The following is a 27,792-nucleotide window of genomic DNA, read 5'->3' as shown; positions in this document are numbered from 1 at the left end:
TATATGATTCATCTTGGTGGCCTTCCTCTGTCCCTAGGATCCCCAGCCAGCAGCCAGCAGGTTGGAGCAACCCCAGAGGAGAACCTTCTCTCTACAGCAGGAAAAGGAGCCAGGACTCATATTTATAAGTATCCATTCTATGCTGAACATTTGAGAAGCACATTCCAAGTCTTAATTCATATATTCTTCAAAATGCCCCATGAGGGAATTATTATCCCTATTTTGTAGAAAGGAGACACTGAGGCTCAGGGAGGTGAGGTCAACAGCCAAAGTTTCATACTGCTAGTAAAAGTGATGAGGCCAGGATTTGATTCTCGGTCCGTCAGACTCCAGATCCCCTTGTTTTCAGTAGACCAGCCCACCTGCATGAGTCTAGTGAAGCTGAAGACATCCAGAAAGGATGAGTGGTCTGGACATCAAATCTCCCTGCAGGCTCATAATGAGGTTAGTGCTAAGGAGCTTTGACCAACACAGGGTAACCTGTTAGCAAAAGCCAGGCACCAGGTCAGAGGGACAGAAAGGAGGCCTTAGAAGACAGAATTCTAAATTTCAGATACAGTTAGCAAATGGCAAATTGACCATCTCCCCAGACTCATCCTGTCTAAGGAGAAGAAGACACATTCTGGGTCAGCAGTTCGCAACCACGTGTGATCAGTTAAGTCCCCTGGTCCAGAATTCACAGATCCTTTCTAAACACTGGGGAAACATTCAAGAACACGATCCTAAGTGTTAGCACTCCTGGGAGAAAGCTGTGGACAGAAGTGACCACAGGACATCTGGGAATGTCACTTCCTTGTCCTTTCTCCAGCCCCAGCCCAGTAAAGGAAACTTCCATGGTGCGCTGTAGGCCCAAAGCTACATCTCAGCCTCACAGGGGTCTGACTCCACTGCATTTGGAGGACCTGCGTCCAAGAGACTGTTCCTTACCAGCTGTGCAACACTCAGTAAGTCAGATCTTCTTTGGGCCTAAGTGTCCCCAGATATAAACAGGGGGAGGAGGAGAATGCCTGCTTCAAAGGGAGGTCGTAGGGACGCTATGAGAAAACACATGTGGGAAGAAACTGTCCATGTCAAACGGCGTTCAGATGTAAAGAAGGGGTGCTGGGAATCGTGGGCTACCTCACCACATCACCTGCTGCCCCCCTCCCCAAGTGTCCTGGGCTTAAGGCCCGGCACTCCCGGGTGCAGCTCCTTCAGTGCCGAGCTGGCCTCTGTACCGATGGTTCAAGGGAGAACACAGGAGCGCTGGGAGAGCTGTGGAACAGGAAGCTGTGATTTGGCCCTCCTCTTCCAAAGGCTACCGGGCACAACAACAGCCCTTAAATAAGTAGTTAACAATTGGCTACAACAGTTGAGGAACATTTTTGTCATCATGCAGGATGATAACCATCACCAAAATCAAAATATGAAAATCATTTAATTAAACCTATAGACTAAGACAAATGTATCATTTTGATGGCATATTTGTGAGTTTTTAAAGTTTTAAGTGTTTAAGCAAAAAAAAAAAAAAAAAAAAAAAAAGAAAGAAAAGAAAAGAAAGAAAGAAAGCTAGATAATTAAAGTTATAATTGGATACTCTTGGGAGAAGCATGAATTGGTACAGCCTTTTGGGAGAGCAATTAAGCAATATTGATTCAAATTATATTTAAAAAAAATTTTTAATGTTTATTTTTGAGAGAGAGAGACAGAGCATGAGCAAGGGAAGGGTAGAGAGACAGGGACACACAGAATCTGAAGCAGGCTCCGGGCTCTGAGCTATCAGCACAGAGCCCGATGCAGGGCTCAAACTCATGGACCGCAAGATCATGACCTGAGCTGAAGTCGGATGCTTAACCGACAGAGCCACCCAGGCGCCCCTGTATTGTTTCAAATTTTAAATTCAAACTATTTAAGTTGGAAGTCCCACTTCTTGGTGCCTATGCCACAGAAAATCTCATGTAAAAGTTCACAAGCGTGTACAACAATTCCCACATCAGCAGCCGTGGCGATGGCAAAAGAGCAGAACCTGGGTGTCCACCAGCACGGGAATGATTAAACAAACTTGAAATGTATCCATACCATGGAGTACGGCTGCCAAACATAAGGCACGTCTACCTGTACGTAGCGACTTGTAAAGATGACCATAAGCACTGACAGTCGGCCACTGAAAGGAGAGCTACAGGATGGTACAAATAGAGAAATTCCATTTTTACAAAACAAAAGTGAAAGTGCGTATGTTGGAGATAAGGGCAAAGGAGGTAGAAGGAACACAAGCGAATGAAAAAGTCCAGGACTATACCCAACAAAGTCTCAACTGCCCATCGGTGGAGAAGGCTGGAGGTGGAGAAGTCACGAAGACTTCCTTCTTTCATGCGAGTGCACTTCAGTGTTGTCTGAATCTGCTACAAGTGTAGACTCCTTTGTGATGACAAAAACAAACAAAAATAGACCTAAAAGGTCACAGAACGATGATAATTTTTAAAATTCCAGTGCTTGCAAGCACTCCCCTAAAGTAAGCACCCCGGGACGTAGCACAGCCTCTCCATCTCTGCCGGTGGCCACCGGCCCTGTGCACACCCCTGGGCTTGCCCAGGAAAAGACTACAGGTGGGGATCGTCTCCAGGACAGAGAATCTCAAATCCCTCAGCTATTTCAATAAGAATTCTACCAAATTACAACTATTTCAACAAGCTGGCTAATAAAAAGGACTAAGTGTCTTAGTCAAATTTTATAACATCATAAATTACTGAATTCAAGTTCACTTGTTGGCAGCCTCTCTTAAATAGGGGCCATCAAAATTGATATCCTGCATTACCCAACATTGTATGTTGACTGATTGAGTCTCCACTGAAGAGTTCTTAAAAACTGCTTAATGAGGAAATCCCACGGGGAGGAGAGACGGTGACTCCCCCAAATCCAAAACGGGCCTATGTAAAACACTATAGTCACTTGGGTTCTCATAAAATCCCAGCTTATGGGGTGAAGTAACCTTCCTATCTATGGCCAAAGTTGCTGATGAAACAAAATAATCCTAAATCAATTCAGTGTCTACGAGGTGTTGGGTTACGTTTAGGAGAGACCGCCCAGTCCGTGACCTGCAGGCCAGGTGAGCAGCTGGGCAGGGCTGGGCAAAGGTGGGTAAGGGTGAGCAGCTGGGCAGGGCTGGGCAAGCCAGAGAAGCCACTGGAGGAGGGACCGCCACTCTTCCCCAATGCCATCAGACCTCCGATTTTTCACGCAGGTTAGAAATCCAGATTTCTAGACAATATCTACCATGTGTCAAGTGTTGGCCACATATTCCAAAGTTTTACAATGTCGTGAGCACTGACAAAATACATCTGCCAGCCAGATGCAGCCCATGAATCAAGTTCTCAACCTCGGCCTGAAACTATCTACATTTTCTTAATGGGTCATCTTTGTGCAATTTAATTTTTAGAAGGATGGGAGGAGGCAGGCAAATAATATGGAACGAGAGTCAAGTGTTTGATAAGTAAGAAAATATTTCTAACGTACTTGAGGAAACAATGGTAGTTGTCTGGGTCAAATTCTGAAGAAATTGTTAAAATTTGTTGGCTATACCAGGCATGAAGCACTTGAGAGGGAGAACTTCCCAGGTCCAGAGCAAATTTCCACAATTTACTGTCAATGAATCTCCAAGAACTTACTCGACTATGTTTATCGTAGGACATTGAAAATAACAACATCAAGTACAGATGCCAGGTGTCACTCAGGCATTCGGCATCCGGGAGCACCAGTGTGGGTCACGCAGCCTCTGGGCAAGATTCCAAGAGAGGCCTGACGAATCTCCCTCCAGAACCAAAACCAAACTCAACCAAGACTTTAGAGTCAACATCAGAAAACTGTGCTCATTTTTCCCAAAGCCAAAAAAGTCACAGCTATATTTGTGCTAATAACAATATCTGCACATAAGCTGCAACTCACAAAGCACTTTTCTGAAGCACTAGCTCACTCCTCGGAGCCTTTAACTGCATCGTAGACTTTGTATCTCGTCCAAAGTCGTCTTACAGTTACTGCTAATGACACTACTTTTCAAAAGCGACAATGATAACAGATTATTTGGCATTTGCTACATGCCAGGGCTAAGCACATTTTCATTTCCCCTTCACACGAGCCTCACAGAGGTGATCACGAGGATCACCATCCCGTGTGGCAGGGGAGGAAACCGAGGCCTACAGAACTTGGGTGGGCAGTCTGAGTTACACGATCAGCAGGCACAGAGCTGAAATACTGAAGCAGGTCTGCTGGGGCCCGTGCTCTAAGCCAATCTCAATTTGCTGCTGGCAAGTGTACCCAAGGCGTGGCCAGGGTCCTTCTGCTGCTCCTCCCCCACACCCACTTTCCCCACTTGGTCAGAAGCCATTCTTTTTATTTTTATTTTTCCCACTCAAAACTGGTATGAATCACTCCGGGCTCAGCCAGCCTGGCCCTACAGGGCCCCAGAGGCCTGGTGAGGTGCCCCTGAGGGACCGGCTTCCTCGCTGCCAGCTTAAGGAGGGTAGCCAGGCCTGCTGGGGTCTAGCTGGGGCTTTCACGTCACCGCTGTCTGAATAGGGTCTGGGAAGCGGGTGCTGACAAGTCACAACAACCCTGTGAAACGGTCACTGAGGTACCAAAGAGGCGGGTGGAGGAGAGGGGAGGCGCCTGCAGCTTGGGAAAGGAGAAAATATTTATTTAGCCAACGGCTATGAAATATCTATTATTCGAGGCCCCATACCAGACCCGTGAAAGAGGGAGACACTGTCTCCAATGTGCACAAGGATAAATTATGCAAACAAAAACACGGAGCAAGAAACACACACACAGCCCCGTTCATACACATATACTCACCAACACAGGCACACGCACATGCAAACTGCATCGTCCAGCAGCTGCCCTTAAGGTGGTAACCTCTGTGCTCCCTTCCCCAATTCCACAGACCCCTCGGCCCTGACTATGCCAGGTACTGCCCTGCCACAGACACCACACCACGGCTGGTCCCCAGGGGTGCCAGAAGGACAAGGAGGGCAGGCACACAGATCACGATGGCCCTCGGTGGTCAGAGCCATCCCCCAGAGTGTGTGCAGGGCCACAGGAAGGTGCTGGCTCTATCCTAAGGGGAGAACAGGGTCCACTTCCTTACAAAAGGAGGAGGAGGTGGAGAAAAAGACAGAAGGAGTGGTCCCGGGGGTCTGAGACAAAGGCATCCCGGCGAGGCACAGACCCTTCCTCAGCACAGCGACTCTGACATGGAAACAGGTAAGGGGTACAGGCTAAAGCGTGCGGGGGCCCTGGGGGGCCCCTTTGGCCCATCTCGCCAGATGCCCGTGGTGCAGGGGGCAGGGAGAAAAAGCGGGACATCAGGCAGGCTGTGGGGCAAGTCCATGTGGCACACCTACCTACAGGGCAGACCCCCACAGTCCTGGGCTCACCGGGCTGCCCAGTGGAGGGGCAAACGTTCACCGATCTACAACCACACAAGTAAACGAAAACCGGCCTCTGTGGCGAGCACTGCAAATGAGTGGGAGTGCGGGCTGCGGGCACGCGTGGCAGAGGGACCGCGGTGCAGGAGGGAATGGGAAGGGCGCCAACCTGGTCGGCACACGCGGCAAACCCCCACTCGCATGTCCCGTGTTGACCTGGGCCTCAGTCCCCTCAGAGGGGGCATGTGGGATCATAATGATGACACTTGCCGCAGCCAACACCTGCCGAGGCCCTGCCACCACGTGCCTGCCCGCCAAGCACTCTGCCTGGGCTTGCCAAACAGCCAGCGAGCCGTAAGCGGTATGTGACGAGAACGGTGATGGTGACGATCAGACCCAGGTTTCTTATCGGGGAGGTCAGCGGACGCTTCCTAGGAGGCAGCATATCAGCGGAGGTCTGAAGGCACAGAGTGGGCATGGACCAGATAAACCAAAAGGAAAATGCATCCATGCGGCGGGTAGCTTTTAAAAAGTGCCTGAGGACACCACCGGATGAGGACAGCAGCTCCAAGTGCCAGCTGGAGCACTCTGGTCAGCAGGACGCCTCCGTGGTAAGAACGGCTACTTCCTCTAGGAAGCCCTCCCAGCTTGCCGTGAGCCCCCACGCAAAAGCTGCACGTTCAGTACAATTCCCCAGGTCTGTGGCAAAACTAGGAAGTGGAGAGGACGCAACGAGCGTTGAGCCGATGGCCCCGCGTGAAAACATGAGCACGTACTGACTAGCGCCCGGGTGCGCTGTGCCCGCTCCCATGGGGAGTACAGACGCTGACCTGGCATCTGCGGGGTCTGAGCCTCTTCCTGCGCCACTCGTCGGTGTTCACCGAGGACTTTACAGGGCTCCAAGGGCAGATGAAGAAGCCCCCAGGCGTGTCCACAAAGGACCGCTAGCTTGTCCTCACCCCCTAGCCAGACAAGTATTCTCAGCTAGATGATGGGGGAGAAAAGCTGTCAGCGGTTAGCAAGAATCGTCATTTTGGCTAATTTAGGAAATCTGGGATTCACCCGGGCTGAAGCTGGGCAGACCTCACTCCTGATGGGCATTCCTTGATGGGTTATTTTTCATTTTGAATTGCTGTTACTGTTCCATCGACAAGGGAGTTTTCTGAAAGTCAGGGGCAACGAATGTAAGGAAGTTACATTCCTGAGGTCCCAGCATGCCGGGAGACACAGCAGGCGGCCACACACCCACACCCAGAGCAATGCCTCCTGCACTGAAAGCTGAGGGGACAGGCGGGTGGCTCTGCCCAATGCCATGGCCTATGAACCTCCAATTTCAAGTACATTTGATCACGTTCTAAGTCTGCGCAAACAGACTTTACTATCCTTACTTCAACACACACTTCCTGAGCCGGATGTACTATGCTGGTACTGAGAACCAAGTGTGTGTGTGTGTGTGTGTGTGTGTGTGTGTGTGTGTGTGTACACGCGCACACGCATGTGGGGTCCCCACCCTTAAGGAGCTCAGTTTACTGAGCATAACAAGTAGTAAATCAACAGTGTGCTGATAAGCACTTTGGAAGAGAGAAATGCAGGGTGTTGTGGGAGCCAGGAGGAAGGTCGTCCCCAGGTCACAGCGAGGAGCAACGGGGGAAGGAAGGTGTCCGGAAGACTGGAAACCTGAACTGAGCTACTGAAATGGGGAGCAGGGCGCAGGTCATTCCCTAGAGGGCCCAGAGGTGATGGCTGGTGGGAGGCTGGGCCGAGGTTAGAAATCCATGAGGAATGTGCCCACAGGCCAGACCATGAAAGCCTGCAGGCCTACCAAGGAGCTTAGGTTTTATCCTGCAAGCAATAAGGAGCCCTTGGAGAGCTTTAAGCAGAAGAAAGCCATGATCAGATGTGTGAGTTATAAACATCATGCTGATAAGGAGTGTGGGGGTGGGATGAGGGAGGACAAAAATGGCCACAGGAAGAGCAATTAAGAGGCTTTTGAAAGAAATCCAAATGATGAGTCCTAAGGGAAGGAGTAGGGAGGGAAGAGAAGGGAGTGGACAAGTGAGAAGGCACCCTCTTTACTAGGATGGTCACCCACAGAACAGGACAGAGGAGGGAAAGGACAAAGCCAGGGATGACTCGTGAAGGAGACGCAACTTGGGGCTGCAGTCCCAGGCAAGGCAGGTGACACAGGGAGACAGACGCACCTGGCCGCAGGGCAGGGATGGGCCCGAGGTGCCCGCGGGCAGTGGACAGCAGCCAGCAGCGCAGCCTAGGAGGAGGTTCTGTGCTGGATATGTAGTTCTGGATGACTGCAGGGTAGAAAGGAGCACTGCACGGGCTCCGCCGGGGAGAATCCTCACGGTGATGAGAAAGGGACCAAGCAAAACCCTACCAAGCTAAGGACAAAAGAAAGAACACTAGCAAAGCAGGCTGTGGAGGCAAGGGCTTTGGGGCTGGAGGAGAACCTGGAGAGGCAGGCGAGGTGAGGTGAGGCGAGGCGAGGCGAGGCGAGGGAGCACCTACCGAGGAGGGGAAGAGACAGTTCAGAGGCCACAGACGAGGGGCCGGAAAAGGGAGTCCTCACTGATGGAAGCAGTTAGGTGTTAGCAGCCACGGCCCAGCAAAAGAATTAAGGAGTGTTGACAGTTCAGCTGACGTCTGTGGAAGTCTCAAACAGAATTATGACTTTTCCCCCAACAGCCTCACTGTCTTGCTTCATTTCTTGGTGGGGCCTTCCGATGACCCTAACTAAACTGTTGGCCACCCTCTCCCTTTACTTTACTTCAGGGCGTGATCACGCCTGCCTGACCTTACACACCACATCTCATACCTTTATTCTGTCTGTCTCCCCTACTAGAAACATCTTCTCAGGAGTAGCCTCATGAGGACAAGAGGCCATGTCACCTCTACAGCCACGGTGCCAAGAGTCAGTGCCTGGCACACAGAGGTTAAGCACCTTGTCCCAAGCCTCTTGGCTCATTACAAACAACAAATATTCACTGAGCACATAGGACATGCCCAAGCCATGATAGATGCTGGGGGTGTGGGGGGAAACACCCAGCCCTCAAAGCTTAAAGTTGAAGGTGAGCAGAGACAAATACCAAATATTTAAACAAAAAGTCGATTATAATTGCCGCAGAGCTAGGGCTGAAATCTGGCTGTCATGACTTCCAGTGATATTTCCTTTCCAAGCCCACGACTGTCAACCTTCTCCAAGTTCCTCCAACCCAGGAAAATTTTACCTGGGGAAACAGTTAAAGCGATTAAGGTTTGGTCTTGATTTCTTGCAGAGATCCCACACTTCCTCCACCCTTTCACCAGACTCCTAGGAAGTGGAAACACCCACACTAGGCTCTGAATATTTAACCCGCATAGCTGAGTCCGTCCCCAGTCCTTCTACATAAGTGGGAGGATTAATTCCAGACTTAGGTGAGAGAAAACAGGAAGCAGAGTCACCCGGGGGTCAGATCTGGGTTCAAATCTCCTGTAACCTTGGACAGGTTACTCAGCCTCTTTATGATCTGATTTCCTCACTACTGACGTGAGAAAACGAACTCCCCGTGTTGGAGGCTGTTGCAGAGAGGACCTAAAGCGACACCTGTAGAGCACCAGCACCATGCTGGGGACCTACTGAGGGCTCCATAAATGGTGGCTCTGAACCACTTACACCTGCTGCCTTTGTTCCCAGATCTCAAACTGCTACATTCACACAAACCAAGCCAAATGTGACTTAGAATCCAAACCAAAGAACGTACACTCAAAATGCTCAGAGCACAAATTGACAACCTGGCCGGATGACCTGAGGAAGTATCTCAAACTCCCATACATGGGCCGACCCTCCAGTAAGAGGTCTCATTTCAGTCTCCTGGTCTACCCTCTCTTCCCCTCCATTGTGGCAAATGCAACTCTTTCGCCGACAGATCGCATCTTGTCTTCTGGCAGGAGTCCAGACATGGGCTGGGTTCCGTGTGCAAGCTGCGGCACAGCCGTGAGCACCACGCCTCCAAGGGCGAATAAGAACACAGTCACCAGCCCAGGGTGCACACAAACCCCCAAGCACCGCTTGGCTCCAGAGAAGGAAAAGAGCACCGGTCGCAGCATGTTGTGCCTGCCTCAGAGCTAAAGAAAAGGTAACTGCGACATGCAAATGTGTACTCCCTTCTTTTAAGGCCCACACTCTCTACGGGTGGTCTATTTTCCTAGTGTCTTCGATTCTTTATCCCTCATTTATGTCCAACCCTGTGCAGCCTGGAGCCCTCATCCCCCATTCTCCTCCTGTGGCATCATGTTCCTCAAGGCCACCTGTAACCAACTTGTCACCAAGTCAGCAGCCTTCCTTCAACTTCCTTCTCCATGGTCCCTGCTGCCCCCTTCTCTTCCCTTCCTGGGACTCTCTCCTCCTTGGCCTTTGGTTCTCTTCTACCTTTTTCTTCCATCTGGAATTATGCACATTCCCCAAGGCTCAGCTCTCTGCTCATCATGGGGAGAACTTATTTAATCCTACGGCCTCCCTTCCACATCTCCAGACCAAACCCTCTCAGTCCCAGCTTCATCCCTGCATTTCCAACTGTCTACGGGACATTTCCTGTGGATGAACCACTGTGATCCTGAACTCAGTGTATCTAAAACCAGATGCACCAACTACCCCCCTCAGTCTCCAATGTCTACATGTGCCAATGATGCCCCTGTGAACCACCAAGTTTAAACTTCCATTTTCTTTGGCTCCTGTTCTTAAAGTCTAAGAAGACTGTAAATTCTATGGTTCTCCCTTTGCGATAGCTCTTCTATTGGTCCTTTGCCCCCATTTTCACCACTGTTAACCACATGCCATCATGCGCAGATTGCTGCTGTTCCTTTGAACAAGCCCCATGCCTCCTGTCCAGCTATGAGAAGAACGGTCCTAGCATGTCGCTTCTGCCATTTCACTTCTTTTCCCAAAATAACCTCAATGGCTTCCCACTGCCTCCAGGACAAAGTCCAAGTGCCTTAGCCTGACATTCAGGGTCCAGAGAAGGAGTCTGCAAACAACAGCCCACAGGCCAAATCCTACCTACCGCCTGTTTTTGTAAATAAAGCTTTACTGGGACCCAGCGGTGCCCATTCATTCATAGCTGCTTTCATGCTACAACAGCAGAGCGGAGTAGCTGTGATAGAGACCGCATGGCCTATGAAGTCAAAAATATTTACCGTCTGACCTTTTACAGAAGAAGTTTGCTGACCCTGGTCTAGAACAATCATCTCTTGCCAAAGGTCTGGCCCATGACTCCTCTGAAGCTCTTGCTCCTGTGGGTCTGTTGCTGAGCCCACTGCCTTTGTGTCTTACGCCCACTTTCTCAAACCCGAAAACCTTATTTCACTCTTCTCCGGATTTTTCCTTCAAAACCCAGCCAAAGCCCACCCTGCCATGAGCCTGGGTGCGTCCACCCCCTACACCTCCTGGATGCCCCTCCAGAGCATCTACTTCATAAACCTACAGTGAAATTTCACTTCTCCTGTGGATCCCTTCTGCCTGTACTACCGGCTTCTCTAGAGTCTAGGCTTGGTAACCTCCACAGAGCTGTGCCAATGATAACTTTCTTGCCCTTTATTCCAAATACCGATCCTCAACAGCATAATTTGGTAAGAAGGCATCAAACAAACTTACCAGTGAAGGCCTAGGATTCCACATTTGAAAAGTTAAGCTTGGGTCCAAATGCGTGCACTCTAGTCAGCACCACCTAAAGCCAACGAAATAAGAGTTCAGCTTAAGAGAGGCTATTTATACACTGTCTTTCAATTTACAGCCCCCAGTAAGTTTTGATTTACCATCCTCTCAGGATGCCCATTTCTGTTACTTTGCCCAGAAAATTGTGCTCATTTTTCAAATCCACTGGACAGTCTTTCCCTAAGAAGCCTCCCCAGTGTCCCCAGCAAGCCGGGCACCTCCCCCTCTCAGTTCCCATGGAACTCTCTCATGGCGAGACATTTATGGCAACACGTGACACGTGGGAGCATAATTTCTTATTTAGGAATGGGGGTCCCTAGAGTCTAGGCTTTTCAAGAGAAGAGGCCTGTTAAATTTACCCCTACTCTTACCCCACTGCCTAGAACGCTGTGGGCATTTAGGTAGTCTTCAATAAATATTTGTAAAATGTGAGGAAAAACAACCCACTTAATTCATTACCACATGCCTGGGTATTGAAAATTCTGCTTGATCACAATTTTCCCTATAGAAAGGCATGCCTCAATCCCACTGCTTTTAATAAGCAATGGCTTAACAGGAAGGGTTCATGAGATTAATGGTCTAAATGCACACCTTTGGAATGACACTCCCCTGGGCAGAGAGCCTTCAGAGGCTTCCAGAATCTAAGAAGGCAAGCCCAACTCCGTAAGCAGGCTGCCAGGCCTGCACGAACTGGCCCAGCCTGAGTCCACAGCCTCAGCTCGAGTGGCCTCCCCCACTGACCCCACAATCCAGACAAACAGGCCTGATAGCAGGCCTTCTCTGTATTCCCTCCAGCTGGAGGTCCTTCTTCCCTTCCCTCCAAATTATCTCCTATTGAAATGCCATCCATTTCAAACACTATGTCCCAGACCCAGTTCATGATGGGGCCAATAAGTTGTTTTTTTTTTTTTTTTTGTCTCTCTCTCTCGTGTGTGTGTGTGTGTGTGTGTGTGTGTGTGTTAAAACATACATAGCAGAAAATTTATGATCTTAACCATTTTCAGGTATATGGCTCAGTGGTATTAACACGTTTGTGTTACTGTGTAACCATTACCACCATCCGTCTCCAGAACTCTTTTCCACAAAACTGAAACTCTATACCCATTAAATGATGACTACATGGTCTCCCTTTCCCCCCACCCTTACCCCCAGTCTCTGAAACCCAGTATATTTCTGTGGAATGAATAAATGCTGGATAAAGACACGAATGAATCTGACCTCAACCCTCCTCACAAAAGCCAGAAGGGCTGTCCCATAGCACTAGACGCCCATGGCACTGTCTTCATCATTCTTGGATTTCTTTCAATCAATCTACAGCAATCCTGTTTTGCACAACTGTATTCTTCTTCAGTGGGTAAACTGTGGCTTCTTTTGAGAGGTTAAGCTCTGGTCCAGAACATGCACTTGGCCTGTCCTCCATGTTGCCAGACCCAACGGGCAAGACTTAGTCTTTGTCTTATAGCTCTTGATATCAGTAAACCATTCCCTCTTGCTTGATGACTCCTTTCACTTGGCTTCTAGGACAGCACTCTTGTTTTCTGCCCGCTGTTTCTCACTGGCTGTTCTTTCCTTTTGCTGGTTTTTCCTTCTCTCCTTGCCTCTCAATGTCAGAGTGTCCCGGGGCTCAGGCCTCATTCTCATCTCTTCTCTGTATGCCTTTAGTCACCCCTCGGTGATTTCGCCTAATGTCACGGATTCAGATACCATTTGTATGCTGAGGATGCCCAGATTTTTCTCCAAGCCCGGACCTCTCCTTTAACTCCTGGCTGGTAGGATATATCCAACTGCCCGCTTCAAGTAAGATGTCAAATAGGAGCTCTGTGTAAGTCATGTTCAATGTCCCAAACTTAACATGTCCAGTGCCGACCCCTGGCCTTCCCCCAGACCTGCTCCTCCAAGTGTTCCCCATATCAGGCTAAAGACAACATTCGTCAAGTTGTCCAGGCCAAAACGTTTATAGAGTCATTCTTGTCTCCTCTCTCTTGCTCCATATCCAATCCTCACCAAAATTGGTTTGTACTTCAAAATATATTCAGAACATGACCATTTCTCACCCCCTCCACCATTACCAATATAGCTGATTACAACAGCCCCTGCACAGGTGTGCCTGCCCCCCACCCCTCCCTTGCACTTTGGCTCTTGGTAACACTCCTCCCTCCATCCACAGTCTATTCCCAGTACAGGAGGGAACTGGTCACAACGTAAGTCAGAACAGGTCATTTCTTTGCTTAAAATCCTGAAAAGCCTTCCTAGCAAGGCCAATGCCAAGGAGATGAATGTTTATAAAGTAGACCTGCAGGCCCAGGGGCAGGCATGGGGGGGGAGGAAAGGTCTTCGGGCCAGGGCCCAGCTCCCATCCATCTGTCAAATGGCAGTCCTGGCTGTGGCTCCTATTATCTGATTGCAAAAAGAAAGGAAACTTTAAAGGGAGACAAATACAATCAGTCAGCTTCCTTTTCCAGTTGAGGCACCACAAAAAGCCAACAGCACTCACATTTCTCAAGAAGTACATAAGATATGTCAAGTCTGCTACCACTTAATAACTGGTTTCCAAAGATAAATCTAGCCTTCTGGAGAATAGTTATTACCCCCCTTGGTGGTGGTGGTGGGGATCCTCCTTAAGCCCCTCTTTTTCTTGCCTCCTCCAACTGGTCACCAAGCCCTGGTTGCCTCATTGTCTCTAGACTTTCTCCCACTCCTCTTTACCGGTGGGGCGGCTGGAGGTGAAGTCCAAATGACACAACTAAGGGCTTTAATTGGCTCAGGTCTCTTCGGCTCTCCTTACAGCTACAGTGGCAACCTCCTAACCTCTACTCACTTATTTATTTCCAACCACAAACCCAGACACAGTGTCTGTAATGACTTTTAATAAAACCTAAATATGATCAAGTCCTCTGTTTAAAACTCCCCAAAGAGTTCCTACCTTGTTGTACCATAAATTCTTCAAAACACAGAAACCATGCTAAATACTCTTTTTTTATTTTCCATACATGCTTTTCTTCTGCCTTCTTAAAAAAGACCATGAAGGCCCCAACAAGGGTGGGCAAATGGTCCAGCCCGATTAGACTACTCCACTCCCTGGCTGCAATGACAGGCACAACATCCAACCTAAGCCAGGCAGAGACTTGCTCTAGAACTGACATATAGATGCAGAGAAAGGAGTTGTCCCTTCACTGCAATTGCTGGACTGGGTCTGTCAGCAGTGGTGCCCCCACGAGGAGCACGGTCCATCTGCAGTAGAAAAGACTGATGCCAACATACAAAGAATAGCAGACAGGGAGCCAGACGGACCACTGGCAGCGTCAACTCCCATTCTGGAACCCCTTCCTTTTGTGAACTCCTGTAGCATCCTGCCCGACTACGGAACCAGTAACTCCCCGCTTATGCCTCCACTAGCAGGAGTCCCAACTGGCACATCATATAAATTTCCCATTATCTGTGTTTTTCCCATATCTGTTTTTTCTCTTTGCCTGGAATGTGTGCTCCTTGGATTTTTACACAGCAGCCATACCTTTAGCGCTATGGAGGCTTCCCTGAAGGACAGCACAGTTAGTCCAGTCTTCCAGATGTGCTCTAAAATGCCTGGAAGGCACCCGTTCTGCTGCACCATAGACTCCTCCTGGTCTTCCCAGCCTTAGCTGGTTGCCCAAGCTAGAACCCTCATTCTCAACCTGGTCTCCTCACACTTCCTCGTTGCCATGTGGACTTTCCTTTTCTTGCTTTCTGTCCTACCACCCCCCTCCTTGTCTTCTCCTCACTGCATTCCAGCCACCCTGGCCATCTTTACCCTGCTGTTCCTATACCCTAATGCTCTTTCCCCAGTTAAACATACAACTCACTTCTTCACTTCATTCGCTACAGTATACACTATGGTACAAGTTCACAAAAGCCCATTTCTTTTTTCTTGGGGGCACATGGCTAGACTCTATTTCCCAACAGCCTCCCTTGTAGTTAGAAGTAAACATGTGACTGAGTTCTCACCAATGGGTGGGAGAGATGAGTGCTCCTTCCAGACTGGCCCATAAAAAGTTCCCCACAAGGGGCATATTGGTGCCTTAGTCAATTAAGCACCGGACTCTTGATTTCGGCTCAGGTCATGACCTTACGGTTCATGAGGTTGAGCCCCACATTGGGCTCTACACTTATCGTGCAGAGCCTGCTTGGGATTCTCTCTCTCTCTCTCTCTCTCAAAATAAATAAACATTTAAAAAAATTTAATAAAAATACAAAAACTTCCCCACAAGACCATCTCTCTTCTTATTCATCCTCCAGCTGAATGGAAAGCAATCTGAGGGCCTTAAAGAGGGCAGAGCCATAAGATATAAGGAATGTGGGTCCCTCAGTAACCACAAAGAAGGAGCAGCCAAACTGGAATTTTTCTGTACAAGAAATAATGTTTTCTTGGGTCGATAACACTGAGATTCAGGGGTTTGTTTGCTACTTAACCTAACAGCTTGGTCTCCTTCTCAACGAGACCTTCTCTGACTACTCTAAAATTCTCCTAACACTTCTTAACCAACCTCCTTGCTTTATTTTTCACCATAATCTTATTACCATATTGGATAATGTGTATTTTATTATTTTGTTTTCTATCCCCCCAAATCTGAATGTGAACTAAAGGCAGGAAATTTTTGCTTTTTATTTTTTCCTTTGCTGTATCCCCTGGGTCTAGAACAGTGCTGGCCATGTTATGAACAATCACTTATTGTTGAATGACTGACTGAATGAATGAATGAATGAAGTACATGGACTCCAAGGTCAGGAGGGCCTGGGTTGAGGCCAAGCTCTGCCATTTATTAGCTGTGCAACCTGGGGCAAGATACTCTACCTTTTTAACACTCATTTTCTTCATCTGTAAAATGGTGGAAGTAACAGCACTTTCTTTATCGAGACCGGGAACAATTAAGATCGTGAACATAAATCCCTACATAAATCCCTCAGTACAGTGCCTAATAACAGCTCAGGTTCCATAAATGCTAATTGCTATTGTTATCAACTCAAGGCCAGAGGACAAGACTGGGTGTTAGGCCCTAGCAAAGTCATCGGGAGAGCCATACTTTGCAGCAGAAGTTGAATGGATATTTAAATGCACAAACTCTTCTGGAAGAAATCGTGACAAACACCTAGGTAGTGAGATTTAAGAACTGCCTAAAAGATCCCAGTAAATTGCCAACGATCAGAAAAACATGACAACTGGTGTCAGGGGTGATGAAAAGTGTGCGCACAGTCTGCAGAAAAGTGCTACTATGGAAAGAACGCCACCCAAATGATGAGAGATCACTTTGTACCTTTTAAGAAACAATTTTCACAGCAAAGCTCCAGTAAAGAGAGGCCCCTTGCATCATGGGGACAAGGTAATAAGGTTATAAAAATGGAACTCAAATAAACCACACGCAGGGCCCACATGGGCCCAATTTCCCAGGAAAAATAGCAATTGCTACAGCATTCAGATAAGGGAGTCACGCTTGGGCCTCGGCATAGAAAACAGCTTTCAGACATCGTTAGGCTGCAGAAGAGCCACCGGGTTTACCAAATTAGCAATGCCAGCTCTCACCTGCCCCTCTCCGTCATGTTCATCTCTTTCTACCCACACGAGGACACGGCTAATGATACCCAAAGCCTGTGCCTGCTTTGCCATCTTCAAAATAGAGAACCCTCCAGAATGAACGGCACGGTGCAGTCTCCAGAGGCCCGCCCGTGGAGACCTTGGATCAGACCTGCTCTTAGATCTCACCTTGTGGAACTCTGCAGTGCTGGGCCTTGTAGACAAAGCATCACCCCACCCCACCCCCACCGCCCCAAGAAGCTCTTTCTTCCTGTGGCCCCTCGGCTCTCAGCAAACTCCCCCATCCCCACCCTAGAATCCCTTTCATCTCCACTCTGACCCCTCTCCCACCTCGGTACCCCTAATCACTGGCACTCCAAGCCTCTGGTTCTAGTGTCTGTTCTCCCCCTATATCAGAGGTGTGGCAGCTCTGTGGTTAGGAACAGAGATTCTGGAGCCAAACCAACTGGGTCTGATCTTGGCTCTACAGCAGGACAATCTTGGGCAGTTGATGAGTTACTTTATGTCTATTTCTTCATCTGTAAGATGGAGGCAATGGTAGCGCCCCCCTTGGGTCACTGTAGGGATTAGATGAGTTAATATATAGGAAGTGCTTAGACCCAAGCCTGGCATCTGATACATGCCCTAAAGCAACACTGCTTCAGCCAAACCCCAAACATATCCCCATGTCCTTCCACCTCCATTTCCTCTGTCAGCCTTTTTGTTTTGCTGGGACTGTCCAGTCCCATCTCAGCCAGTCCTTTCTAGTGCTGACAACAGCAACTCCCCCCCCCCCATAACACCTTTCTTGACATCCCCCGTCCCCGCCCTAGCCTCCCTAGGAGATGGAATCCCTCTCTCTTCTCTAACAGAGTAGAGCTGACTGCCCCAGGACTCTCTTCTTAGTCCCCAGTGAAGGACCACCAATTTTAGACTTGTTTTGTCCTTCCCACTCCCAGTTCGTGGGCTCCTCAGAAACAAGGGGGCACTGGGTGTTTTCTTCCCCAGTTTTTATTCCCGGCAACTCAGCTGACATTTGCCGGTTAAAATGGTCCACGTAATCATCAACCAGAGACTGAAACAGCAACGACAGATCATCTGGGCAGAGGAAGCCTTCCCCGTCACCCCAAAGCCACATGGATTCCAGGCTAAAAAGAACACTCAGAACCAAGTCATTGACACTGGTTTGTTGGTTTCATTCTGGTTATTTCCTTATGACCAACAAAAAAAACAAACTGTTTCAGCAAGTTTGCAACCTGCTTCCACTTGGCTCCACAGCAGGATGGTCTTGGACGATCTTAGCTTCCACTGCTAGGAGCACTTCCTGACAGGCTCATTCTGGTTTAAGGAGACATTGGAGTTTTTTTCCCCCCTCGAAAATCCCATTTACTTTTTCTTGCTTTAGGGATGGTTCATGGGCTTGCTTTTTCCATTTCTTTTTTCTTTTTTTCTTTTTTTTATATCATTTATTGTCAAATTGGCTTCCCTACAACACCCAGTGCTCATCCCAACAGGTGTAGGGGATTTCTTAAAAACATCGTGAACAAGGGATCACTGTTTATTTTACTGTTTTAATCAAAGCATCAAAAATATAGGGATACAGAATTCCTCAATTTGAGCAGAGAAATTACTCCTTAAGAGAGTGTACTGGCTCACCTCTACACTTAGGAACAAACAACAAGTCATGTATTACTTGTAAATACACAGCCTTTCACTTATATCTCATTTCACATTACTGTTACCCTGCTTCTTCATTCGTGGAAAATACAACAAAAACATTCCTAGCATTTAAAGTAAATTTTAAATATATCTTCACGACATTTTTCTTGAAAAAAGAAATTCTGATTCTCTGTGTGATCTTGGGCCATTGCCATTAGCTAGATAAATGCCAACGTAATAAAATCATTCTGCAATACACAAAGATGGCCAATGTAGCATTAGCTGAAAGAACAAAAATTAAAAGCAAGTGAAATGCCCCATAACAAACTCATGGCTTATTGAAGGCACTCCCTCGATAGAGTATTATGCGGCCATCTTAAATGAGCATGATCAAAACTAGGGAGCCACATGGAATGGGCTGAGGATATAATCTTAGGAGTAAAGGGAAGGCAGATATGTGAGCATATGTGCTGGAACCATCAGGGTTGCCCTGGTTGGGCAGATCAGGCCCGGTGTTTGAAATCAGATGCAAAGGGGGTGCCTGGGTGGTTCAGTCGGTTAAGCGTCCGACTTCAGCTCAGGTCACGATCTCGCGGTCCATGAGTTCGAGCCCCGCGTCGGGCTCTGGGCTGATGGCTCAGAGCCTGGAGCCTGCTTCCGATTCTGTGTCTCCCTCTCTCTCTGCCCCTCCCCTGTTCATGCTCTGTCTCTCTCTGTCTCAAAAATAAATAAATGTTAAAAAAAAAAAAAAAAGAAATCAGATGCAAAGGAAAGGAGGAGAAAGCTAAGAGGAGATCTCACGCAACAAGGCCAGAGGGAATGATGGTAGCTGTGTGAGAATGAGGCCCCTAGGCACAGGGCAGAGGCCATGTTTAGGAGAGCAGAATCGGAAAACAGGACTGCTTCCCGAAGCCAAGGTCATTTCAGCAATTCCATCCCAAAGCAGGCAAGGGGGATGGGAAGAGAACCCTCGCTAGTTTTGCAGAATGAATCAATCCCTGGGTGAGTGAACAATTTTCAAACACCACTCAGTGTCAAGGCTAGTCCTCTCCACATTGTGGCCATGAGGCCTCCCACCTGAAGGTTCAGTCCCACCCAAGCCTGCAGGGTTAATCCTGACCCAGGGCAGGAGGGATATAAGAGGCTCTGGCCTAGAACCCAGGGGGTTAGCATTCTGCTAACCTGGCAAATAAAGAAAGTGAACCACCCCAAGAGAATGAGCATCTTGACCAAGGCCTCACAGGGAGTTATGGGCCATGCTGACTCTTAAATCTGAGTTTGCCAGTCCCTGGGTTTAAAGCTTTTCTGAAGAGCACCCTGGTACAAAACTGACTGATGATTCGAGCTGACTGGCCCAGTATAGAGTGTAGAAACCCAGCTCATTCCAGAGAAACAGTGGCTTATGGATTGGTGAGCCCAACCAGACCAGGGCAGGACAATCTCTGTGACCCTGGGACACCAACAGTACCCTTCAAGGAGAAAAAGTCCACTCCTACACCCAGTCTGTGCTAAACTCCCATTTTTTTTTCTTTTTTACGTTTATTTATTTTTGAGAGAAAGACGGAGACAGAATCTGAAGCAGGTTCCAGGCTCTGAACTGTCAGCACAGAGCCTGACGTGGGGCTCAAGCCCATGAACCATGAGATCATGACCTGAGCCAAAGTCGGATGCTTAACTGGCTGGGCCACCCAGGTGCCCCTAAGCCCCCACTTCTAACTCCTCAGTCCCCTGTACTCTGTTGGTTCAGCTGAAGCTCTGCTGTCCTGTGGGTGCCAATGTCCGTCCCTAATGGCATGGCCTCTGGCACTGGTATGCCACCTGCAGGTCTCACAAGACAGTCTATCTCTGGACAGGTGACAATGACTCCAGAGCTCCTCTCCACCTCCCCTGACCCTTTTGATTCTTATACCTATCCATCAGAATCCCTAAACCGGACCCTTCCCGCCAAATACAAGGGGCCAAACTCATTGCCCTGGCATTTAAGGTCTCCCCTCATATGGCCCACACCACCTACCAAATCATGCCTCCCAAAGCACCCACCCCTGCTCCCCGGACCAGGCAGGGGCTGCTCTCCTCTTCCTTATACCATCCCCAGAAGCCATGCTCTCCCCGCCAACCCCAAGTCCCCCAAGAACCAGCCCAAGCTTTCTCTGCTTCTCCCCTCCAAATACACTGGTGTTACTCACACGGTCTCCACTGAATGAGCGTAAGTTGAATCATACTGTCTCCTTGGGTCCTGCGCAGCCAAAGGGCCAGACTCTCACTTGTGGAATGAGCAAGGCACCCAGATGCCGTCATTCAAAGGACTATGCACAGGAGGCACTCTGCTCCCCCAAATTTGTTCTAAACATACTGCTAGAGATTTTGTCACTTCAGTGGTTGTCAGACTCTCTCATGACACCCCTTGGGAGTGGGGCTGCAAACATTAGACAGCAGTGCTGGAGCCAGGACCACTGGTGAGGAATTGGAGAGCTCTTTCCACCTGTCATGGCTGCCAGTGGACACTTCCTGAGCTCCTACTATGTGCTACCCCACGGGCGCAGGTCCTTAGGGTACAAATCTGAACAAGTCCGTATTTGCCCCACAGGACTTTGGGCTCATACAGGGAAAAGAGTGAGACGTGTTCCACTGGTGCGGTGTGATCAATGCCACGGAGGGAGAGGACACAGAAGGAAGGGCAGCAGGGAGCAGAGGTGGCCACGATGCAGTTCAACCCAAGAAGGGGCTGGGAAAGGGCTCAGAGAAGGCCGCGCGGAGCTGGTCCCAGAGGGATAATCGATACCAATGATGAAGACGACGGCAGCGAGCGCTTACTGCGCGCTCACTTATGCTAAGCACGGGACAAAACACTCCACTTGCTTTATTGCAAACTCATTTACTCCTTTATTAGTGAACCCCTGCTATCTTCCCGCCACCATTTCACGCACTGGGGACACAGCAGTGAACAAAATAAACACTGGTCTCTGCCCTCGCAGCTTACCTTCTATTGAGAAGAGAGACGATAAGCCAAGTAAGAAAGTAAACTGCAGAATATGTTAGATGATGTTAAGACCTAAGAGGAAAAAGAAAACAAAAGGGAAACAGGGAAACATCTGGGGGGCAGTGGGCTGAATGGTACGACTTTACACAGGGTGGCATGTGAGAAAAGACCTGAAGAAGGTGAGTAACCACACCATACAAATATCTGGGGGAAGAGCATTCAAGGCAGAGGGAGCAGTCAGAGGAAAGAGCCCGAGCCCGAAGCCAGCTTGGCATGTTTGCGGAACAGCAAGGACTCTCTCTGATGTGGCTGAAGTGGGGCAAGAGGTGGGCAGGTGGGATCAGTGCATTTGGCCACATGAGTCGTGCACTGCGTAACTCGGGGTCGGGGGGGACACCACCCACATGCACCAGTGAGCTACGCATGACCCGGCCTGCTTGGTTACCCATCAGGCCCTGGGCTGGGAGATGGGGTCAGAGAAGCACCAGGCAGCCCTGGGGGCCCTGCTGAGGATTTGGTTTTTCCTTTGAGTGAGACAGGAAGCTACTGTCGAGAGGGTTCTGAGCCAGAGGCACGACTTGATTGGACCCCGGCTCACTGGGTCACTGGGCAGAGCGCATACAGAGCAGGGTAAGGGTGGAAATAAAAGACCACTGCAGAGGCTACGGCAATGATCACACTCAAGTACATATAGTGTTCCCCTCCCAATCCCATGAGGGAGTTCTGTGCTCACTCTTTCATAGATGAAGACATTGAGGCTCAGGAGAGATCTGGTAACTTGCCCAAGGTCACTGGGTTAGGCAGTAGCAGAACCACCAGGATTGGGAAGCGGGGGAAGAGAACGTTCTAGGTGGAGTGAACAGCACCAGCCGTGGAGCAGGAGTTTGGCAGGGCCTGCCACACTTAGGGAAGGGGAGGCTCATGGTCCAGGGGATCCAGAGCCCGAGGGAAAACGACAATGGCAGCCAGCGAAGGCCTGTCTGTTCCCTGTCTGCTCACACAGATGCCTACCAGTGGCATCCAAGCCAGTCTGGCTCCTTGGACTAGAACAAGCACCTCCTAACCCAGCTCCCTGCTCCATGCTTATCCCTCCCACTTCAGTCCATGGGCAGCCAGAAGAACCTTTAGAAAATATGAATCACTTATTGTCTTCGTGCTCTCAATGCTCCAGTGGCTTCCCATCATACCAGGCACACGGGGGACCCTCAGATGACATTGAATGAATAGATGACTCCCTCATCCCTGCCGCCTCACTCAGGCACGTCCTGTTTCAAGCCAGTGGAAAGGATGACTTCTTCCTTCCCTCCTTAGCAGAGGGAGGCAAACTCATGCTGAGGAGTGCAGGGGTGCCGGTCAGCCAGAAGTCCAGGCAGACGTCCTTGGTCTGCCTGGACAAGCCAGGCCACCATATTAACCAGCTGAAACCCATGAGGAGGGAGGGGAGCCATTCAGACCACCTAAGACTTTTGGATCCGACTTGTTTTAAACAAAACTGCTTATTCCAAAGCAGACTGGACACTCTCCACCATGCTACGGCCAAGTAAAGGAGGCCTACACACGGCCCGGGCCATGATGACTGTAAGAGGCACACTCCACCCAGCAGCCCTGGCCCTGAGGCCGGCCATGAAAGGCTTTCCTCACTGAGTCGGTGTATTTAAGGGGTGGACCCAATGACTGAAGTCCTCCCTGAACACAGGGAACCCCAAAGTTGTCTCAGAAACTGGGGGAAAACTATGAAACTAAGGTTGGGACAAAACTTGACAAATTTCAGTCGGTCGATATTTGGGACCAAGGGGTAGATTTCCCAAAGGATGACGACCACTCCCGGGGTGTAAATCCAGGCCCTCTCAGGGCCACACTCATTCCAAAGCCCTTTGTTCTCCATAGAAAAAGATACACACACATCCTTACACGTGCATATATGCAGATATATTTTTAAAGAATTGGTAACAACACACGTGCATATATGCAGATATATTTTTAAAGAATTGGTAACAACACAGAACGGATGAGACTAGTAAACAAGACCCCCCTCCCACAAGAAAATTAACTGAGTAACAAAGGGCCTTCCTGTAGGCCCTGATAGGAGAGTTAAATGATCACCGTGGGCATGACTTATCCTCTGGGTGGCAGAGAAGTGAGGGGGGGCTCTGGAAGCCAAGTGAGTCCCAGACTCCTTCAGGAGGCAGGTAACTTGGTTTCCCATACTGCATCAAGCCAGTGTGAGGCAAGTTCAAAGGCCTTGTTCTCTGAACAGGAAGACGGGAGAAGAAGGGTCAGAAAACACAGACATTAACAAGGGCTGTAGAAGGAAGGGTGTGGAGTATTCATGGGAGGCAGGGTCCTGTCTGTCCTGGTTTTTCAGAAAGATGGGGCACAAAGAACAGGACCAATGGCTGAGCCCTCCATCTGACAGAGAAGTGTAATAGAAAAGAAGACTCGACAGGGAAGCTCACATCTCCCCAACTTCCAGCTTTTCTGGGCAGCCAAAAGCCAAGCCGACAGTGATGCTCAAAGATCCTGTAAGTGCCAGTGATCAAGAGTTTCAGGACGCGCAATGGCACAGTAAACTACCCTGAACACATTCAAGACCAGACCTGGAGAACAGGGTGTCAGGGAGGGGGTTACTATAACTCAAACGGCAACAACAAAATAGAAGACCCTGTCCCTGAAAGGATCAGTCCAATATCCTGCTAGAAGGACACGGAGAGGCTGGGCCTCGTTACAAGTTGTAAATAAGAGAAAACACAAGCTTGGCCATGGAAAAAGCTGTAGCGGGCACTGATTGGGACTTCTTTGTGCAAACTGGCTCTTTGCTCTTCAGAAAAGAAGGATGTGCCCCCGGGGTATGCCTTGGCTTTTGCTCTCTCCACCTGTACGCCCAGGCCAGGCCCAGGCGGACTGAATGGGAGAAGCAGCTCAGCTTTACTGAGATATCCGCACCCCTCCCCCCCCCATTCTCCTCCCTCCCCACTAGAAAGCACAGGGGGCGAAATAGAAGGAGCCAGGCCTTTGAATCATCCTAACCCCGGCCCTCCTGCTCCACTACAAAAGGGTGCATGTAACCATCTCTGGGGCTGCTCTTACAGTCTGTAATGAGCTTCGTTTATTTCCCTGTGAACCGTTTCTCTCTCCCACGAGAATGAAAGCTCCATGACAGCAGACAGCAGGTCTGCCTTGCTCATCACTATGCCCCCTGACGGCATCTGGAACACTGACTGCCACATTGCAGGAATTCAACAGATCAGTGCATGGCTTCAAACACCAAGCAGTCATCTGTAGGAGCTGTGTCAGAGCGCGTCCTGCCGGGTACGGGCCAAGTGCTAGGTGGATGGCCCAGGGACTTCCCCAAGGTCCTGCAGTCAGCTCAGTACCCCCACCCTTTCCCTACAGTCCCTGACCCCTCCTCTTCATTCTGTCCCCAGAGCACGGCTCAGGTCACTCACCTGAGCAATGACAAGGGCAAGGGACAACTGTGACAGAAAAGAGCAACAATTAGTTCTCCTCAGTCTGTAAACATGGCGGTGGGAAGAAGCCACCACCAAATCTACAGTCACAAACAGAGGGAGGGAAACATGCACAGAGGACATTGGTAATGGAAGAGTCTGAGAAAACAAAGGGCAGGGTCACCTGATCCCAGGATGATGGAGCCAGGGGTCCCCGAGGAACACAGGAGTATAAGATAAAGGAGAACAGTCACACGGTGAATGGGAAACCTGCAAGGTTCATTTCCTTAAGTGACCGTAAAACAGGCTAGTCAAATTCCAGGAGCAGAGTTCCCCCGGACATCTTTCCTGACATGTCACAGAACGATTGCTTTCTGTGTTGATTTCCACAAAGGAAAACATCCTCTTTCTAACAAATTCCTTACCTTGTCAGAAAATCACCTCGATAGGCCTGAGTTAACATGAGAGCCTATAGCCCAGGCCAGGTTGCCAAAAATCAAAATTCTTCATTTGGCTGGAGGGTATTAATTTATAAGACTCATTTTTAACTAGCCGATTATGATTATAACAGCAACACACGCTCACTGTTGAAAAATAGAAAACCACAGGGAAGGAGATGAGAATAGAAATCACCTCAAATTCTACGAGATGAGAACCATTGTTAACACTTAGGTGCTTTTCCCTCCTTCTATGCCTGAGCCTTTAACAGAGTCAAGAGCATACTGTGAATGTAAGTTCAATTCCTGCTTTTTTTTTTTTTTTTTTTTTCAGTAAAGTCCGGTTAAAAATACTCCACTGTGTTCCAGGAAAGAAGATCATCTTTAGTGAATAAACACATTAAATAAAAAAATGAATCAAAGTTAAAAATTTTTTTTTTTTTTGATTATCCACTGAGACCCCATTTCTCCAGCAAAAGAAAAAAAAAAAAATCACTCTGGCCAGGATAGAAACAGTCCACGGGATAGAAACCATAAGCTTGTTTTTGTATTCTCTTATCTAGATCATATTTTCAGTAAACATTTATTGTTTTGAACAAGCCACATATTTTTTTTTTCCAAATCAACAGAGGAATTTTATAACTACATCTTACTATTTTGAAGCAAGAGGTCATGTTCTAACAGCTTTGGGAAGGTTTCATCTTCTAATCTGCAGGAAGACCAGACCAGTTAAAAATGATCATTTCATATTCGGGGACCATAACATCCAAATGGAAGTCCTAGCTCCCCTTTTGTTGTATTCTGTCACCTCGTCAGTGGAGTAAGCAAGTGGCTCTGCCAAAGACATATTATATGTCCTATGCTACCTGGTTGGGAGCTGCCCTGATGTCTGCCCACACCCTGGTGGGGTATGTGGCTCTACCTTGGCCAATGAAGACCTTGGCCAATGACGAACAGAAGAACAACTCTGCCTAGCAGAGAACACTGTCCAGGACCAAGATCTCCACACAATGCAAGTTTTCCCCACCACTGCACCAGGTGCTGGGGACATACAGGTGAATAACACAGATGCTATGCCAGTTTCCATGGAGCTCAGTTTGCAGGGCACTTCCCCTTCCATTACTCACCCTAAGCCTGGGAGACAGGAAAGGCCATCACCATTATTCCCACATTGTAGATGATAAAGCAAATGTTCATCAAAGCCTTCTGCCCCAGGTTATGAAGCAGAAGTGGATGGACTCAAACCCAGGTCTTCTGACTCCTAGCTCAGTGCTCTTTCTACTGTACCACTTACATTGATGAATTTCCTCTGACAACTGAAGTCTTCTAGATTATTCATATTCCCTCCAGCACCTCGGCACCTCTGGAACCTTGGTTCTACCTGGCAGCCTCGTCTCTGAGCAATGAGTTGCCCTGACTTCTAGATGGCTACATACGCCAAGATTTCTGTGTGCCTGCCTAGATCCTGACCCTGGACTCAGGCATCTTCCCAGCTCTCCTGGCACCAGCTTCAAACTCTATTTAATCCTTCCCACTGGTACCACAATGCAGCATGCTGCAAATTTCCCCTCATGTTCTATATCCTCTCCACTTTTAAATACAGTTTTTGCTGGACTCATGACCTCCCACCTCAAGATGCTTCTCAGCCTCCTTCGTAGTTAGATGTAGCCGTACCTCTAGTTAGTACAACTAACTAACTAATTCTGGCCCCTAGAATAAAAGAATGTGCTACTACCAGGTCTTGCCCTTAAAATGACTGCAGGTGTTCCCCCCTTAGCTTTTCCCTCAGGAGATGGTAAAAATGGAAGCTTCTGCCTTCAACCATCAAGTGGAAGCCACATGTTGAAGATAGAAGGCTTGGACCACTGGCTGCTAAGGACTAGTTTCAGCCATGGTCCATGGATCTCTTTAATACAGGAACTTGCTTGGTGTCCCAACTGAAAAGGCTTGAGCGAGACCAGTTTTACATTCTCCTAGTAAAGCCCCTTGCCACCAAATAAATACTTTTTTAAAAAATAATTTTCTTAAATGTTTATTTATTTTTGAGAGCCCTGTGGGGGAGGGACAGAGAGAGGTGGAGACACAGAATCCGAAGCAGGCTCCAGGCTCCAAATTGTCAGCACAGAGCCTGACGCAGGGCTTGAACCTATGAACCATGAGATCATGGTTCATAGATCTCAGAGAACCATGAGATCATGAACTGAACCAAGTCAGACGCTCAACCAACTGAGCCACCCAGGTGCCCCACCAATTAAATACTTTAAAGGGGAGGTTCAAACCTATATAGGAAAACGTTCCATTCAGGTTTGTTTCATGGAAAGCTTCTAAAAAATGAAATTAGCAGTACCTCACAGATGATTTATGTTCAGATCACAGGAAAAATTGAGAGGGCCCAGAGAAGTAAATCAGCCCCCTGCACTTATAGGAGGGGAGAGAGCTCTAGGTGACAAGAATGACCAGCTCTCTCTCCTAAAGCAGTTCACTCCATTCCTGGAAAAGGCACCAAGAGCTGAAATGATGTGAGCCAAGGCTAATTTCTCCATGGAAACAATGTGATAACAGGAGCTTGTGTTCCTAACCAAGAACTTGATGGTCAACTTTTAAAGGAATGTCATCTATTAAAGC

General features: G+C 48.6%; 1 protein-coding gene across 15 annotated transcripts in view; it reads right to left on the bottom strand.

The window, feature by feature from the left end:
- Positions 1 to 27,792, bottom strand: part of ARNTL (aryl hydrocarbon receptor nuclear translocator like) — a 99,345-nt gene that overhangs the window by 58,521 nt on the left and 13,032 nt on the right. For 13 of the 15 annotated variants that reach the window (XM_042906842.1, XM_042906844.1, XM_042906845.1 and 10 more), the window contains exon 2: positions 11,041 to 11,113. The exons of the other annotated variants lie outside the window; for them this stretch is intronic. The gene's annotated coding sequence lies outside the window, so the exon portion shown is untranslated. The remainder of the gene's footprint in view (positions 1 to 11,040; positions 11,114 to 27,792) is intronic. 15 annotated transcript variants of the gene reach the window in all.

This window comes from Panthera leo, chromosome D1 (assembly GCF_018350215.1).
Source record: "Panthera leo isolate Ple1 chromosome D1, P.leo_Ple1_pat1.1, whole genome shotgun sequence".
Taxonomy (NCBI): Eukaryota; Metazoa; Chordata; class Mammalia; order Carnivora; family Felidae; genus Panthera; species Panthera leo.
Note: the sequence above shows the minus strand (reverse complement) of the source record. Positions and strands in the feature narration are given on the sequence as shown.